Genomic DNA, 14,768 nt, shown 5'->3' on the forward strand with positions numbered 1-14,768 from the left:
GATTTGAACAAAAGTTCAAAAGTCTAAATGGAGTAAACAATGAAAACATGCACACCATTTAAGAAAAAGTAAATGGTTGGAAAGTGACAGCTGAATGAAAAGCGCAAAGCATTGCTAATAATGCAGAAATGTAAAAGGTCAAATGTATTGCCCTGCACTGCTACTGTGTGTGTGTGTGTGTGTGTGTGTGTGTGTGTGTGTGTGTGTGTGTGTGTGTGTGTGTGTGTGTGTGTGTGTGTGTGTGTGTGTGTGTGTGTGTGTGTGTGTTTAAGAGAATAGTTAGCCGGTGTGATTAGTAGTCCAATAGAGCGGAAAACAGCCCAATCTGGCAACACTGCCTGAACGTCCTCCAAAAGTAGCCCAATCCAGCGGGAAAAAACGCCCAATCTGGCAACACTGCTGAACGTCCTTACGCTCACGCGTCAACGTAAATCAATGAGACCAACTGAAATCGAAGCCGGTAGGAAACTAAAACTGTGATTCTGAAGAAAGTTTAAATGATGTCGAAATTCCGTTTAGATATTAAGTGTTTGGATTTGTTAAATGGTTTGAACGAAGATAAACGGTTGAAAATTGATTTTGTAACGTCTTAAACAGTTGAAGTAGCCTACCAGAGGACGGCTCTGCCGTCCTCCCATTGACTCCAATGTTAAAAAAAATAGATAATATTTTAAAAGTAGCATATCTTAAAAAGTATACGATGTTTGAAAAATCTGAAAAGAAGCGCGCGATTCCAAGCTATTCTAAATTTTAAATGGATTCTCTGCGTGAAAAAATTAGGAAGGAGATAGGTCCCAAAGTGGGAAGGATGGAAGGAAGGAAGGAAGGAAGGAAGAAAGAATAAAACTTATGAAGAACAATAGCTGAGCGCTGCATGCAGCACTCACCTAATTAGATGTCCCATAATGGACATGTTACTAAAAACATAAGCAGATTACTCAGGTATCCAAGTTGTCCACATGGGCACCAGTAGGTTTGTCCTACACAGTATCTGTCCCTAGACCTCAGGGTTGCCAAAATTCTTGCGAGGATCCAACAACATAAGTTAGTAATGTCCCTCAAATTATATGCGTCCTCCTAAGGCCGGAGAATGATGACCAAATCAATGTAGTTGAGTTAAAGCGTGGACTGGCGTTCAAGGGGTACTAGAAGAAACATGTGTATTCAAAGAAAGTGTTTGATGTTTTACATTATTGAATACTGAATGGTATAAGGATATAACAATCGATTGTGATTGGATTAACCCTGTTATTGTCGGTGAAGAGATTGATATGGACATGGATCATGATGAAAATGATATTGCAGAAATAATTGAGCTTGTGGTTAGTACTAGTGAGGATAAAGCAGATATTCCTGCGTGAGAGCCAGAGCTGCTGACTGCTGACTCATATTGAGGAAGCTCAACCAGGTCTTTTTCAAGACAGAAATAGCACAAAAAATCTTAGATCAACAGTTTCACTCTTTGGTTTGTATTGCACCAGCAGAAGGGGATCAACCTATTAAACGTATTGAAGACAAAGCAAATGAACCAAAATAATTTCCTGTATTATGTCGAAAAGAGGCTCCTACATTTCACAGCAGTTGAAGTGAAATGAGAAGTTACTCTAGCAATTACTCTTACTACTTAGATGCACTGTTGTAAAACTGGTCATTTTCATGGAACACTGACTTTATTTTCTATGCTCAATACTTAAGTGAGGTTCAACAGGGGATTGCAAAGGTTTCAATTGCCCTTAGAAAAGGTACAGAGAGTATTGTAGACGGGTACTTGAATAAACGCAATTATTCTCACATCCAACACATATGTCTTGCCTCTTTCTGCTCACAGTACCGTGTACTAACTAAAACAGGTCTCCAACAGAATATTGGAGGATGACGATCCAGTCGTCAAATTGGACAACTATTCTGGCTTTGTGAGGCTAATAACCCATACTGAGGCAGCTGTAGTTAGGCGTTTATCTCCAACCCTAACCCTAACATATTGCAGTTGTTCTGCAGACTTGAAACCGGAGCCCTATCAATCATTTGAAAACTTTATGAATGCGACGCCATTAACGACAGTAACGGCAACATGCAGTCTGGGAAAAGAGGTTTGAACCCAACCAAGGTTTATTTGAAAAACAATCAGAACGACTAAACGCAGTACAAAAAGCTATAGACGAGGGGATAGTGGAAGACGCTTGGGCTGAATGGTTTACGGAATCAGAATTTGATCGGTTGGAAGCGATGGTAAGGAAGGTCTTTTTTTTTTAACCTTAACTTTTTGACTTACAGGACACAAAGCGTGAGAGTGAATGGCTCTGACAAGGTCTGCTCATCAACGGGCTCCCCCCAAGGATGCGTGCTCTCCTTGGGGGGAGACTTTATGTCCTGTATACAAATATGTGTCAGAGTAGGGTGGACAATAGGACCATAGTTAAATATGCAGATGACTCAGTTATTGTTAGCCTGCTCAAAGTAACTGAAACTGGTCATGGCCCAGTCATCAACGACTTTGTTGAATGGTGTGAGGCGTATACCTTTCAACTTAATATAACAAAGACAAAGTACATGCTCATTGATTTTAGAAAGGAAAAACTGACACAGGAAAACACATTAATCAAAGGTCAAACTGTTCATTGTGTGAAATCATATAAATACCTGGGGACAATTATAGATTCAAAACCAACCTTTGAAAGTTACTCTGAAGCTGTATGTAAAAAGGGGCACCAGCGCCTTTTCTGTTTGAGGAAACTGAGCCGCTTTCACATAGACAAATCGATCATGACCCTTTTTTACCATGCTTTTATTGAATCAGTTTCATCATTTGCACTAGCAGCCTGGTTTGTAAACCTGTCTTTGAAAAATAAAAGCTCACTTAATCAGATAGTTAAGTGGTTCAGCCGACTGATTGGTGAACCACAGCTCAACTTTGGGACCTTGTATGCAAGATAGCTACAGCGTATAACTGATTCAATTTTAAATGACCGTTCCCATCCATTGCACAAAGATTTTCACCTTAGGCCCAGCTTTGGCCGCAGGTTCACTGCCTAGGTGTAGAACAAAATGTCATAAAAATAGTTTTGTCCCCGCAGCCACTACACTGAGGAATAAGTCACAGCTATATCTTGCACAAATTATTTATTATTACTTATTGCTGTTTTTATTGACTCATTGCTGTACTATTTATTCAGATTTTACCTCATTCACAACCTAAAAATTTTACCGAGTTATTATGTTGTTTTACTATTTGTTTTAGTTCACTTCATATTTCATCTGAACCTGTAGAAGTTGTGTAATTTTGCCATTTTGTTCTACTGTCCTTAGTTGGATGATGTTTGATATGTTCCGCCGGGGCCGTTTTTTGATCCCAGCCCGCCACTGCCTTTAAGCCAAGAAAACATTAACACTCTGAGGGCAGATGTATCCCATTTACAAACACTTACAATCCTACTATCATTCACGTGAATGGGAAAAATGAGGTCATATTAACTGAAATTACTCCATTTACCCCTCTTGTGAGTCTGGAGCAACCGCCAGGGAAATTCATTTTGGCTTATCGAACATTCAAGGTTTAAATTTGCATTTTAAAGACCTACCAACAGCTTCTAAATTCCGATTGCCTATCCTACTGAGACATGGCTAAGCCCAGACAATCCCCTAAACTCCCTGTCACTGCAGGGAAACACGTTGTATGGTAATCGCCGTTTCATTTGTTACGTTACGCGCCAAAAAATCAACCACTCAGGTGCGCAAGGAGATGTTGGAATTTATTAAAGGGGATATATTATGAAAACAACAGTTTTCCTGGGATTAGGGTGTTGTTTTGGGTCTCTGGTGCACCAACACATACAAACCTTGAAATAAGTCTGTTCATGATTTGTGAGATATGCATTACTGAAAGTAGGTACCACGCAGTGGCATCAATAGGCTGTTTCATTCGGGGCTAAAGCCCTGGATATTATTTAATTAGCCCCGAATCAAAGAAAAAAAAATCAACTAGCTTTTTGTTTTTTGCTTGCTTTACACTAGAAACAAACATGGGGATTCCAGGGGCATCTCAAAGTAGCCTAGTCCTTCTAGATAGTCCTTCTGGCAAGAGAATAAACGATTTAAAAACATAACCAGTCTGTTTACCACCTCAAGTGAATTAACCTATCCTATCTCCAGTCATATATATATATATATATATATATATATATATATATATATATATATATATATATATATGTATATATGTAAGGTCTGTCTCACTTGTATTCATTTTACTCTGAAATAACTTGAATGGAACTTTAGATGTCTGAGGATAAGCAGCACAGCAGTCAGGAAGCTAATTCAAGCTATAATAAACTGCGTATTATGTATATTTATGTAAAGCATTATGAAAAAATGTGCATGCGCAATAAATCATACAAAAAAAATTGCCACGCGCATTTTCCCTTTCCCTCTGGGCTAAGCCCCGGTTATTTCAGAAACCTATAGTTACCAAACGAGCAAGTCATTTTCGGCGCCTACTCCTACGTAGAAAGCAGGCACGTTTCAATATTACCATCCACTTCTCCACCCACCTCCAATCAGAGCATAGATAAGATTTTGTGGACCAGCGGACGAGCGCTTGGCGGAGATGTTTGCACATTTCAGCAGCAGGGAGATTCCATGCAAAAATAGATGTCTAATTTGTTTGCCATGTGATTGCCTGGCAGGGAGTCTGCCGGAGCTGCTGGACTGCCGCCGAAACTCCCCTGCCGGAGCTGCCGGAATGCAACCTAAGCTCTGGCGGCGGAGCTTTGGCGACAGTCCGGCAGCTCTGCTCTGGAAGTACAATCCCTTTCTCCTCCATGTCGCGGTTCAATCTGAACTTCAGAGAGTCGAAGCCAAAGTTCCTCTCCCCCAATTATTCTCAACCATGTCCAGGTTAACCCCCACTTCAAGTATTTACTTGTGGAAGCAGTGACGGACTGGGATCAAAAAACGGCCCAGGCATTTGCACCTACCAGCTGCCCACGGAGCAACTCGCAGACACAACTTTTCCCTTAGCGAAAAAACCTGCACTTTTGATAGCCCAAGTGATGATGAACTTAAACTTAAAAGCGTTAAACAACTGAACCAAAACATGGAAATATCAATGCACAACCCCAATGCATAAAAAATAAATAGATCATCATAGCCAGCTGCTACATAATAAAAACATGCCTTACCGTCATCCGAATCCAAGTTCATAAGGACCTCTTTCTCTGTTGCATCACTGATTGCGACAGAGTATAGATTCCAACTTCCAACTTCCACAGTAAAACTTCCAACTTCCAACAACCCCAAACACGCAGACACAGTCTAGCCTACTCAATTCGGTCTTGAAATCCCCAGAAGTCATTGCTTCATTTAAACTTTTTCAAACAAATAATCAACTAAAGAAAATACAGGTAGATTTGTTTTATTTCAAACCATGCACATTTTTTAACATCTGAATAAGGCATTTGGCTACAAAACAATGTAGACCGATGTAAAAGTTTAGGGTAACCATGACTGTGATGTAGAGATCCATATCTCTGGTATAAATAAATAATATATAAATCATTTTTTATGGAAAACAGGGGTGTGGTTCTTGGAGAAATATGGCTGTCAGATGGCCATAGAAAATGAATGACGTTTGAAAGTGGTCAGAGGTGTCATGGGGCCATGCGGATGCGACAATCATGCAGCTCTCCATCTGGCACCTTGTGGGCCTGAGCCGCCCAGCCACAGCACCAGTCCGTCACTGTGTGGAAGCACCAGGAGACGTCAGACGCAGTCTTTATGATTCATAATATCATCCAAGCACACATAGCTTTTGGCCATGCTATTAGGTATTATATTATATAGATACTTATATATTATATGATTATTAATATTATTATAATATTATATTATATAGATATAGAGCTCCGGTTGTCCGCAAACGGCAACAATCCCTCCTCCATGCTGTGGTTCAGTCTGACAGCTAATTTGTCAATGGGCAGCAGCTCATTTGCATTAAAACTACAGACACCAGAAACAGCGCATTCTGAAGGGACTTTTTCCATGACTGAAACAGGGGAATAGCGGTAGGCGAGATTTTTTTTCCTAAAAGTTATTTCCAGCAAACATCTTAAAAAACATGTTTTCTGGGAAAACACCAAAATACGTCTCCTTTAACGTAATGATAAAAATATAAGTCACAAAGCCACAGTTGCCCATGGTAGAATTTATAATTGTCAATATCCCTCACAATATCCCTCAATTGCAATCCCCTTATCATTACGTACCACAAATTTAGGAAACCCATTTCAATGAGGCCTATTTTAATTTTTCCCCTTAATCCCTTTTTCCACTGGTTAATTTAAGTTATGTTTAATGTTGCACTTTACAGGTGCATCTCAATGAATTAGAATATTGTGGAGATGTTAATAATTTCAATAATTCAATTTTTTCAAAACTTCAAACTCATATATAATAAAGATTCATTCCAACAAAAGTGAAATATTTCAAGCCTTTATTTGTATTCATCTTGATGGTAATAGCTTACAGCTGATGAAAAGTGAAAAGTATTTTATTGTATATGAACTCACTACTTGGTTGGGGCTCCTTTTGCATGAATTACTGCATCAATGCGGAGTGGCATGGAGTCGATCCGCCTTTGTCCTTGCTGATGTGTTAGGGAAGCCCAGGTTGCTTCGATAGCGGCCTTTAGCTCGTCTGCATTGTTGGGTCTCTCGTCTTCCTCTTGACAAAACCCCATACATTATCTATGGGACTCAGATCAGGCGAGTTTCCTGGCCAATTAAGCACAGTAATCCTATAGTCATTATACCAGGTTTTGATACTTTTGACAGTGTGGATAGGGGCCAAGTCCTCCTGGAAAATGAAGTCAGCATGCATAAAGCTTGTCAGTAGAAGGAAGCATAAAGTGCTCTAAAACATCCTGGTAGACAGCTGCATTTAATTAGGACTTGATAAAATACAGTAGACCGACACCAGAAGATGACATGGCTCCCGAAATCATCACTGACTGGAAACATCACGCTGGACTATAAGCTACTTGGATTCTGTGCCTCTCCATTCTTCCTCCAGACTCTTGTATACTTGATTTCCAAATGAAATTAGCGACAAACCACTGAGCGACAGATCAGTTCTCATAGCCAATGTAAGAGGCTTCTTATTTTGTTTCTGGTTCAGGAGTTGTTTGGCTTGGATACGTCTGTGAGTGGTGGCTGTTGATGACTCCTGCCCCAGTCCACTCCTTGTGAAGCTCCCACACATTTTTTGAATGGCCTTTGCTTGACAATTCTCTCAGGGCAGCGGTTATCCCTGTTTCTTGTACACCTGTTGCTTGTTCACCCTTTCCTTCCACAATTTCTCCTTCCACTCAACTTTTTGTGAATATGCTTGGATACAGCACTCTGAACAGCCAGCTTCTTTAGCGATTACCTTTTGAGGCTTAGCCTCCTTTTGGAGGCTGTCAATGACTTTCTTCTGCACAACTGTCAAGTCAGCAGTCGTCTCCATGATTTTGAAGCCTACTGAACCAGACTGAGAGACCATTAAAAGGCTCAGGAAACCTTGACAGGTGTTTTGAGGTAATTAGCTGATTAGAGTGTGACACCTTGAGTCTTCAATATTGAACTTTTTCACATTCTAATTTTCTGAGATACTGATTTTTTTAGTGTGTGTGTGGTGTGTGTGTGTGTGTGTGTTATATAAACTGCTTGTTTTTGTTTGTAGTGCTTATAGCACTTTTTGTGTTAAAGATTGGAGCTCTGGAAAGTAGTTACTGATTCCTATGTGATAGTATATCAGCAACATTTTTCCCAGGAGCTTGCTTGTTCATCTTTATTAACAAAGAGGTCAGGGAAGAATTTGTCAGACATTTCAGTCAGTGATTGTATTGCAGTATGCATTGTAATATACTCTAACTGTATCCATAAAATGTATATTCATAAAAAAGCTTGCATTGATTCCTCTCAAGTGGGTCTACCTTGATTTTTGTACATTGAAGATTTTGTATTGAAGCATGTGCCAATATTTTACGTCATCGCCCTGAGTGACATCTCCCCGTGAAGGGCTGGGAAAAGGTGGTCTTTGGGGTCGGCAGTGCGTGGGGGTGTGTGTGGGCTCTGAATACCTTGGGGGCCTAGTTATATTATAATCTGCCTGAAAACAATATCTAACAGACCTTATGTGGGAAAACAACTGGATCAGGAATGCAAAAGTTTGTTTTGTGTCAGCAATGTTTTGTTTTCCTCATTTGCTTCACTGAATCCTTTCTTTAATTAGAGCAGCATTCAGCCTCCTCCTGAAAAACCAACCAACCAACTGCATCGTCTGTCTAATCAAAGACTACATATATAGTTTAGAGGTCCATATATATATATTAATTATGACATCCACTATTATTATAAATAATAAAAGTGGAGTCATTTACAGACTTGTAAGACCTAAGGGCAGACATTGCGTGGGAGTTTAGACCTCCGTCCTTAACGTGGCAGTATGGTTCCACTCTGTTCTGGTGCTCCCTGCTGTAGGATTCAAAGCATGACACACAGATGTCAGATACAGAATACCAACAGCAACCCAACCTTTGACAACAGGAAGCACTATAATACTCCTAAAATCCCCCATGGGGTAGGCCTACATCAGATATCTCAACCCATCGTATAGAACAATATACGAAGTAGAACCAAGGCGGAGGCTGTGGTGGTTGGTGGTGGGCGAAGATCCGGTCTGCACAGTTCACTATGCAGTGTGTGTTTGAGATGGAAGGTCTTAAATTGACCGCCTATCAGTGTACGTGCGATTGATTGGACAGCTTTAGCAGTCAGCTGATAGGGGAGCATAACTAGACCGTTCCGCCCGAGGTGTCAGAGCGTATTTTCTTCCTTTTTGTTGCGTCAGAGGTGGACTGTGTGCTACCATTAGCCTTTTTTCCGCAGTAGGCTGCTTCTGATGCAAACATGGAGCATAGAAGACAGACTAGAGGTGCATCATTTATAGAGACACAAGTTAGAACATGATGGGAATTCTTATTATCATAGGTAACTTGCTTTAGTTTTTAACTCGTCTGTCCTTTTACAATTTGTTTGCATAGATCATTTAAGAAACACAGGTATCTTACAGGCCTATTCAATATTTATATACAATTTAACAATACATTGTTTACGTGGCAATCTTCTCTAAGTAGAATGTGTCATATCTATGGCATTGATTCCTTTCCCATAGGCTATGTGTTATTTAAAGCCGTCAAAATTATGGCTACGGCTTAGAAGTTTGCTAAATCTTTACTGAAATTGCACATATAACTGTGATAAATCTAAGCAGTAGCCTACGTGTTGGTGCGGGTTCAACTGAATCCATTGTGTTTGTCCCCATCGCATGCGAAGAGGAGCTGCTCTGATTAGCAAGAGATATTATCTTTCATCACTCATTCTCTCTCTCCAGTGAGGCACACCAAACACTCCTAAATATTATGAATAACTCTGGGGTCAAATATTAAGGTTTGGCATTTCCATGTCGAATGTAATGGAACTGTTTTTACACTTTGCAATGGTCAGATTAGACACCAAATTGCTATTTAAATAGCGTAATGTGCATGTTTCTTTATGTTTAAAAAAGGAATAGCACAATTGGCGACACCAAGAGGTGTTCTGTGGGACTTTGACGTCAAACAAATATGGCCAACGTTTGCTCACTTTGGGAGGTAGAAATGTTGTTCCAAAGTGCTTTCAAGGTTGTCACATAATTTAATTGATTTGAAAGTATGGACAATAATATATATAATGTATTTGCAAATCATTTTATTTTAATGTTTTCATTTCCATGGATGACATCCATGTATTTTAATTCTGTCCAACAAATGATAACATTGTGAAGTCACTTAAATACAAAAATAAATATATGTATAAATAGATAAACAATAAATACATTTCCTGATAATCATTTAAATTACATATAAATAAATAAATAAATTCATAAATAAATGCCCTGGTAATCATTTAAATGATATATTATAAAAAAGTTACTTCAATTGACCTGCTACGAAGTCTTAAATACAAAATATTGTGTTGGAACATAGCCAATATATGGTTATGTGTGTCTGACATCATAATAAATTAAGATCACTTTTTGGAGGCAATTGCACCATGTTCAATCTTGAAGACTATTGGACATCTTTCATTTAGTCTCTTGAGAAAAAAGATTAATATCTTAAGTGAGGCTGGTGATCTGAAAATTTTCACATCCATTGGACAGGTGGTCTTCTATATTTATAAAAAAAGAAAGAGAAAAAAAGGATAAGTTAGAATAAATACTTTGCTGAATTGTTGTCTGTTGTGCTTCGAAGAGCTAATACAAGCCTCAGTTTTCAACATAATCCCATGCAGTGGTCTGGTAGTATTGCTACTAGAAGGAGTCATTGGAAGTCTGAAGGAACTCACCGTTTGGGGTTGTGAAAGGAGCTTGGTGTTTTCCTTTAATTGAATGAGCAGATTGTTGATCTTTGTGCTGTTGGACTTCAACTGGTGCCAAGTTAGGTTCAGTGCCTCTGCAAATACACCCCGACAGTCACACTGTGGGGAAAAAATAAGTATTTGTTCACTATAAATAAATACAATTTAAATTCAATATGCAAGATGAATAAGGACTGATTAGAAAGAAAATCCTAAAGGTTATGTTAATCAGGTAACTTACTGCGAGTCTTTTCATTGTGTTTGATGGCAAACTAATATTTCCGGTCTGGAAGAAAATAAAGTAACATTAGATATACAGTTAATTTGAATAAACTGAAATTGTACATAATATTGACTGGAGAAAGGCAAGCAGTTACAACAAACATAACGTCTTGTTGGTATCAACATGCCTGATATGGAGTTTGAGAGAAAGGACAGTGAAAACATTCAACGTTGTGTCAGTGTATGTGTGTGAGTGATAAATCGATAGGAAGTCAAAAGTAAGTGGGTATAAAATTGTACTTACAAAGGACCAGTTTCCAAGTTCACTTTTGAGATTTTCTTGGAGATCCTCCATGGATTTCTTGAGCTCCTCTCTTATGTAACGATCCTCCCCTCTGCTGCTCTGCATGAGGACAACAATGACAAGCATGAACTTGATCATACTGATGCGTGCTTCCTTTTCTATATTTGGTTCTCTGCTTTTCTCGCGGCAGTCCTGAGCATTCATTCAGTGGTGGAAGATGCAATTGACACACTATTTGTAAGCATGAGAAAGGAGGAAGTTAATGATGTCAGAGTCAGATCGGAAAAAAACCCCACTGGTTTGTCATTAAGAGATTTGTGTGTCCCGCACAATCTTTTAGATGGCCAGAGATTACTAGAAGGTAAAAATGTTATTGACATTAGAGCGCCTATATTCACTGAATATGTGTGTTTGGAATGTTATACAATTAGCCATCAAGATTCCTCCATTATAAATAAGAAAAAATAAAGAACAAAATTGTTTCAGACGTAGGACACTACTACCTAATACTACTTATTAGTCGTGCCCTCCATTTATAATCAGTATATCAGTTTCTGTACATGCTGCACACACTGACATGCTATGACTCGCCTTAACTACTAGCCAATAATGTTGGTATAACTTCTACTAAGAAACTGTTTCAAAACATTTCACAACTGCAGATTATTTTAAGGACACTTTCTGAATGTCACTATTTTGTCTGGGAGATCGGCTTCTGGATTTTTCATGTACTCTCATTATCATTCCCCCCCCCCCCCCCCCCCCCCCCCAACCCACACACACACCCTGGACTGTGGATGACATTATGATGTCATAGTTTCAGTAATGAAGTAATGTCAGTTTCAATGAAACTCAAGAAGTTAATCTGTGTGTTCTGCTTTTTTGGAAGATGTCTTCGAGAGATTTGCATTTGTAGGGGTTTCCGTAATTTTGCTAGAAATAGAATTTGGCCAGTTATGACTTTTGCTTCACTGCTTCCCTGGAGAGCCTAGAGTTTTGTTTTTAGAACAACTGATTTGAATCTCGAGGAACAAGTTCACTCAATCTCAGATATTGTGAATCATCTATTGTGCCCTCAAAATGTGATCCATCAGGGAATTCCCAAGACGTCCTTGCTGTTTCTGCTCTTAACCAGTGGAGGCTTGGTCGCTTCATTGACACTGCATGACAATGGGAAGGCTCTGCAGGAATAGTTTAAACAAAAAACATAACAAAGAAAATACTTAATGTTCAAATACAGAATAAGTACTGCTATTGCTACAGATTAATATTGGGTAGTCAAAGGAGCAAGAATAAAGGAAAATAATACAAACAAACCATAAAAACAAGCCAACAGCTAGCTGGTGCTACCCCTTGAACCCCATGTTCTCTAATTGGTCAAAGAGGCCATGTTTTGAAGAACAGTACCGAAGTGCCACAACCTGTGTATTAGGTCTTTCATCTTTTTTTAGAATAAAGAACATCTCTGGTACTACGGAGGTACTACCTGGAACTGCAAATTTCTATATATGTTCAAAGAGGGGTTGCAATATTTGAAAAATTTAACCATTGACCCATCCACTGTATAGTTGATCTCTTCTACTACACTAAAATGGAGAGCTTCTCTGTTATGGAGGCACTGCTTGGAGTTTCTATTTGTGTTTATGATGGGGCTGCCATATTTTGAGATATCTAACCGAAGCCCCTCGCACTATGTATTGGATATTTTCAGCTCTTATCCAAGCCTCATGGGACGGTTGAGAGGACGGCTTCCAACGAAGTAATATCAGTCTTCTAGCCAATACGGTCAGGGAGGCCAAAAAGTCAGCGCGCCGTTTCCGGTATTACACCAAAGAGAGCTGTTGATGCAGCTGGAGAAAAGAGCGCCGGGAGTAGTCCCGATAAGGAATCAAAGATATTGGACCAGTAGTTGTGAAGAGAAGGGCAAGACCAAAGCATAAGAACTAATGAGTCAGGACATTGTTGATGCCTGTCACAAACGGGTCGATGTCAGGAGACATTTTAGAAAATCAGACTTTTATCCAGTGAGCGAGGTGTAGAATTTTACACTGGATTAGACCATGCTTGGCACATACAGATGAAGAGTGGACGCAGAGAAGAATATTATCCCATAGATCATCTTTTATTTTCATATCTTTGCCTGAATCCTGCTCCCATGATGTTCCAACTGCCAACAATGAGAAAGTTTTTCTCTCATTTCCATATTAGATGGTACATTTGCATGTTAGGGTAGTAGTAACAAAGAATCAGTGGAGGAGTCTGCAGGCTGAGAGGGAAATCGGGAGTTTGTGTCCCGTAGAAAGCTAAAAACCTGTATACTGTATATAAATTGGCTAAACTCATTTTAAGGTTAGTCTGAGTATGTGTATTTCACTTGAGTGATTGTGTTCCCAAACACTGCTAGAACCAAAAAACCAACTCGTAAAACATTGTACAGATATTGTGAGGAATGCGAATAATTTGGCTCGACTGGCCTTGAAAGAGGGAGTTAATCATTGGAAATTTTGACTAATTTAATGTCTGTCGGAGGGGTAGCATCACTGCTATATTTCTGCTTTGTGCGATTTTGGTATTTATTTATTTTTTTAAATCATTTTTAGCGAACCTTAGCTGCAAATTAGAAAAAAGTTTTACTTGTTCCATTATCACTTTGTTATTCACATCACTATTTTGCTTCTATGTGACACTGAAGCAAATGATAATGGCCGAGATATGCTGCAAGATGCTTCAAGGTAGTCATTGATATGACTGGTCATATCATTGTCTGCCTTTAATAGGGAATGAGACATCTGGGACACGAGACTTACCAGTGTTACCGCCACGTTCAAGACTATTATGGACATTTGGATATATTAATGTTTGCATTTGGTTTGAGTCTCTCTGGTTTTTATTTGTCATCTTTAGTCTAGTCATCAAAATGTTTGTTTGTGTGTGAGGGGGGGAGGTGGATGTGGTTACCTTAGTTATTTTCCACAATGGAGTTTTCAATTACCTCCAGTCAGTCTCATTTCTCGATTGCAATACAGTTTTCATCAGTCGATTGGTGAGAACTTTGAATAAGGTGCACCGCAAGTGATGAGGACATGAAGCACAGGTTCCTGCCGTCACAGTGGAATCGGCTACCTATTTTTAGGTCTAATAATCAGTTTGTTCCAGTAGTGGAAATAAGGTGTTAATTAAACCCCAATGTCGAACAGAGGGACGCAACATTAAGCCATCAATTCCACTCAAAACACTATATATTGATCTGCTTTTTGTGGTTTGGAGTAAATAAGTAAATCTCCTTTGCTGGTCTTTTCATTGAGATAAGATGGTGAAGCATAGGTGAATGCACAAGGCTTCGAGCGGATCCCCTGAGGTTGATCCTGGAGATGGAAGGATGGGAGTTGATATGAAGTGAATGTTGACGCTTTACCATCACTCGATTGATTCTGAATGGGGGCAAACCAGTCCAATGTCCCGAAGGGCTGCTTCTGCTTTTCTGCAAAGTCAGACCTAATCATTTGTCAACTTATTTGTGGTTGACTTCTCGGCATCTCTGCTGAGAGGTGTGAAGATAAGAGGTAGGTGTGAATTAAAACGGGGTTTCTGGCTCTCGACTGCAACAACCATCAGTAAGTAAGTAGTAAGTCAAATTTATTTATAAGGCACATTTAAAAACAGTTTTCACTGGCCAAAGTGCCGTACATGGTGCAAAAAGGCATATAAAAGAACACATACCACATAGAGAGTACATGAAAAACATAAAAATTAACAACATATCACAAAAGGGGAGGAAAGGCCAGGGAGAAAAGGGTGTGTTTTCA

At 39.3% G+C, this 14,768-nt stretch overlaps 1 long non-coding RNA gene across 1 annotated transcript; it reads right to left on the bottom strand.

Moving 5' to 3' along the window:
* Positions 1–9,768: 9,768 nt before the first annotated feature.
* On the bottom strand, positions 9,769–11,131 carry LOC307081212. Its single transcript, XR_013812130.1, has 4 exons — positions 10,963–11,131; positions 10,678–10,722; positions 10,425–10,556; positions 9,769–10,247 (listed from the first exon to the last, which is right to left on the bottom strand). It is a non-coding gene; the product is annotated as an uncharacterized lncRNA (long non-coding RNA).
* Between the last annotated feature and the right edge of the window lie 3,637 nt (positions 11,132–14,768).

This window comes from Pollachius pollachius (assembly GCF_949987615.1).
Source record: "Pollachius pollachius genome assembly, chromosome: 10".
NCBI lineage: Eukaryota > Metazoa > Chordata > Actinopteri > Gadiformes > Gadidae > Pollachius > Pollachius pollachius.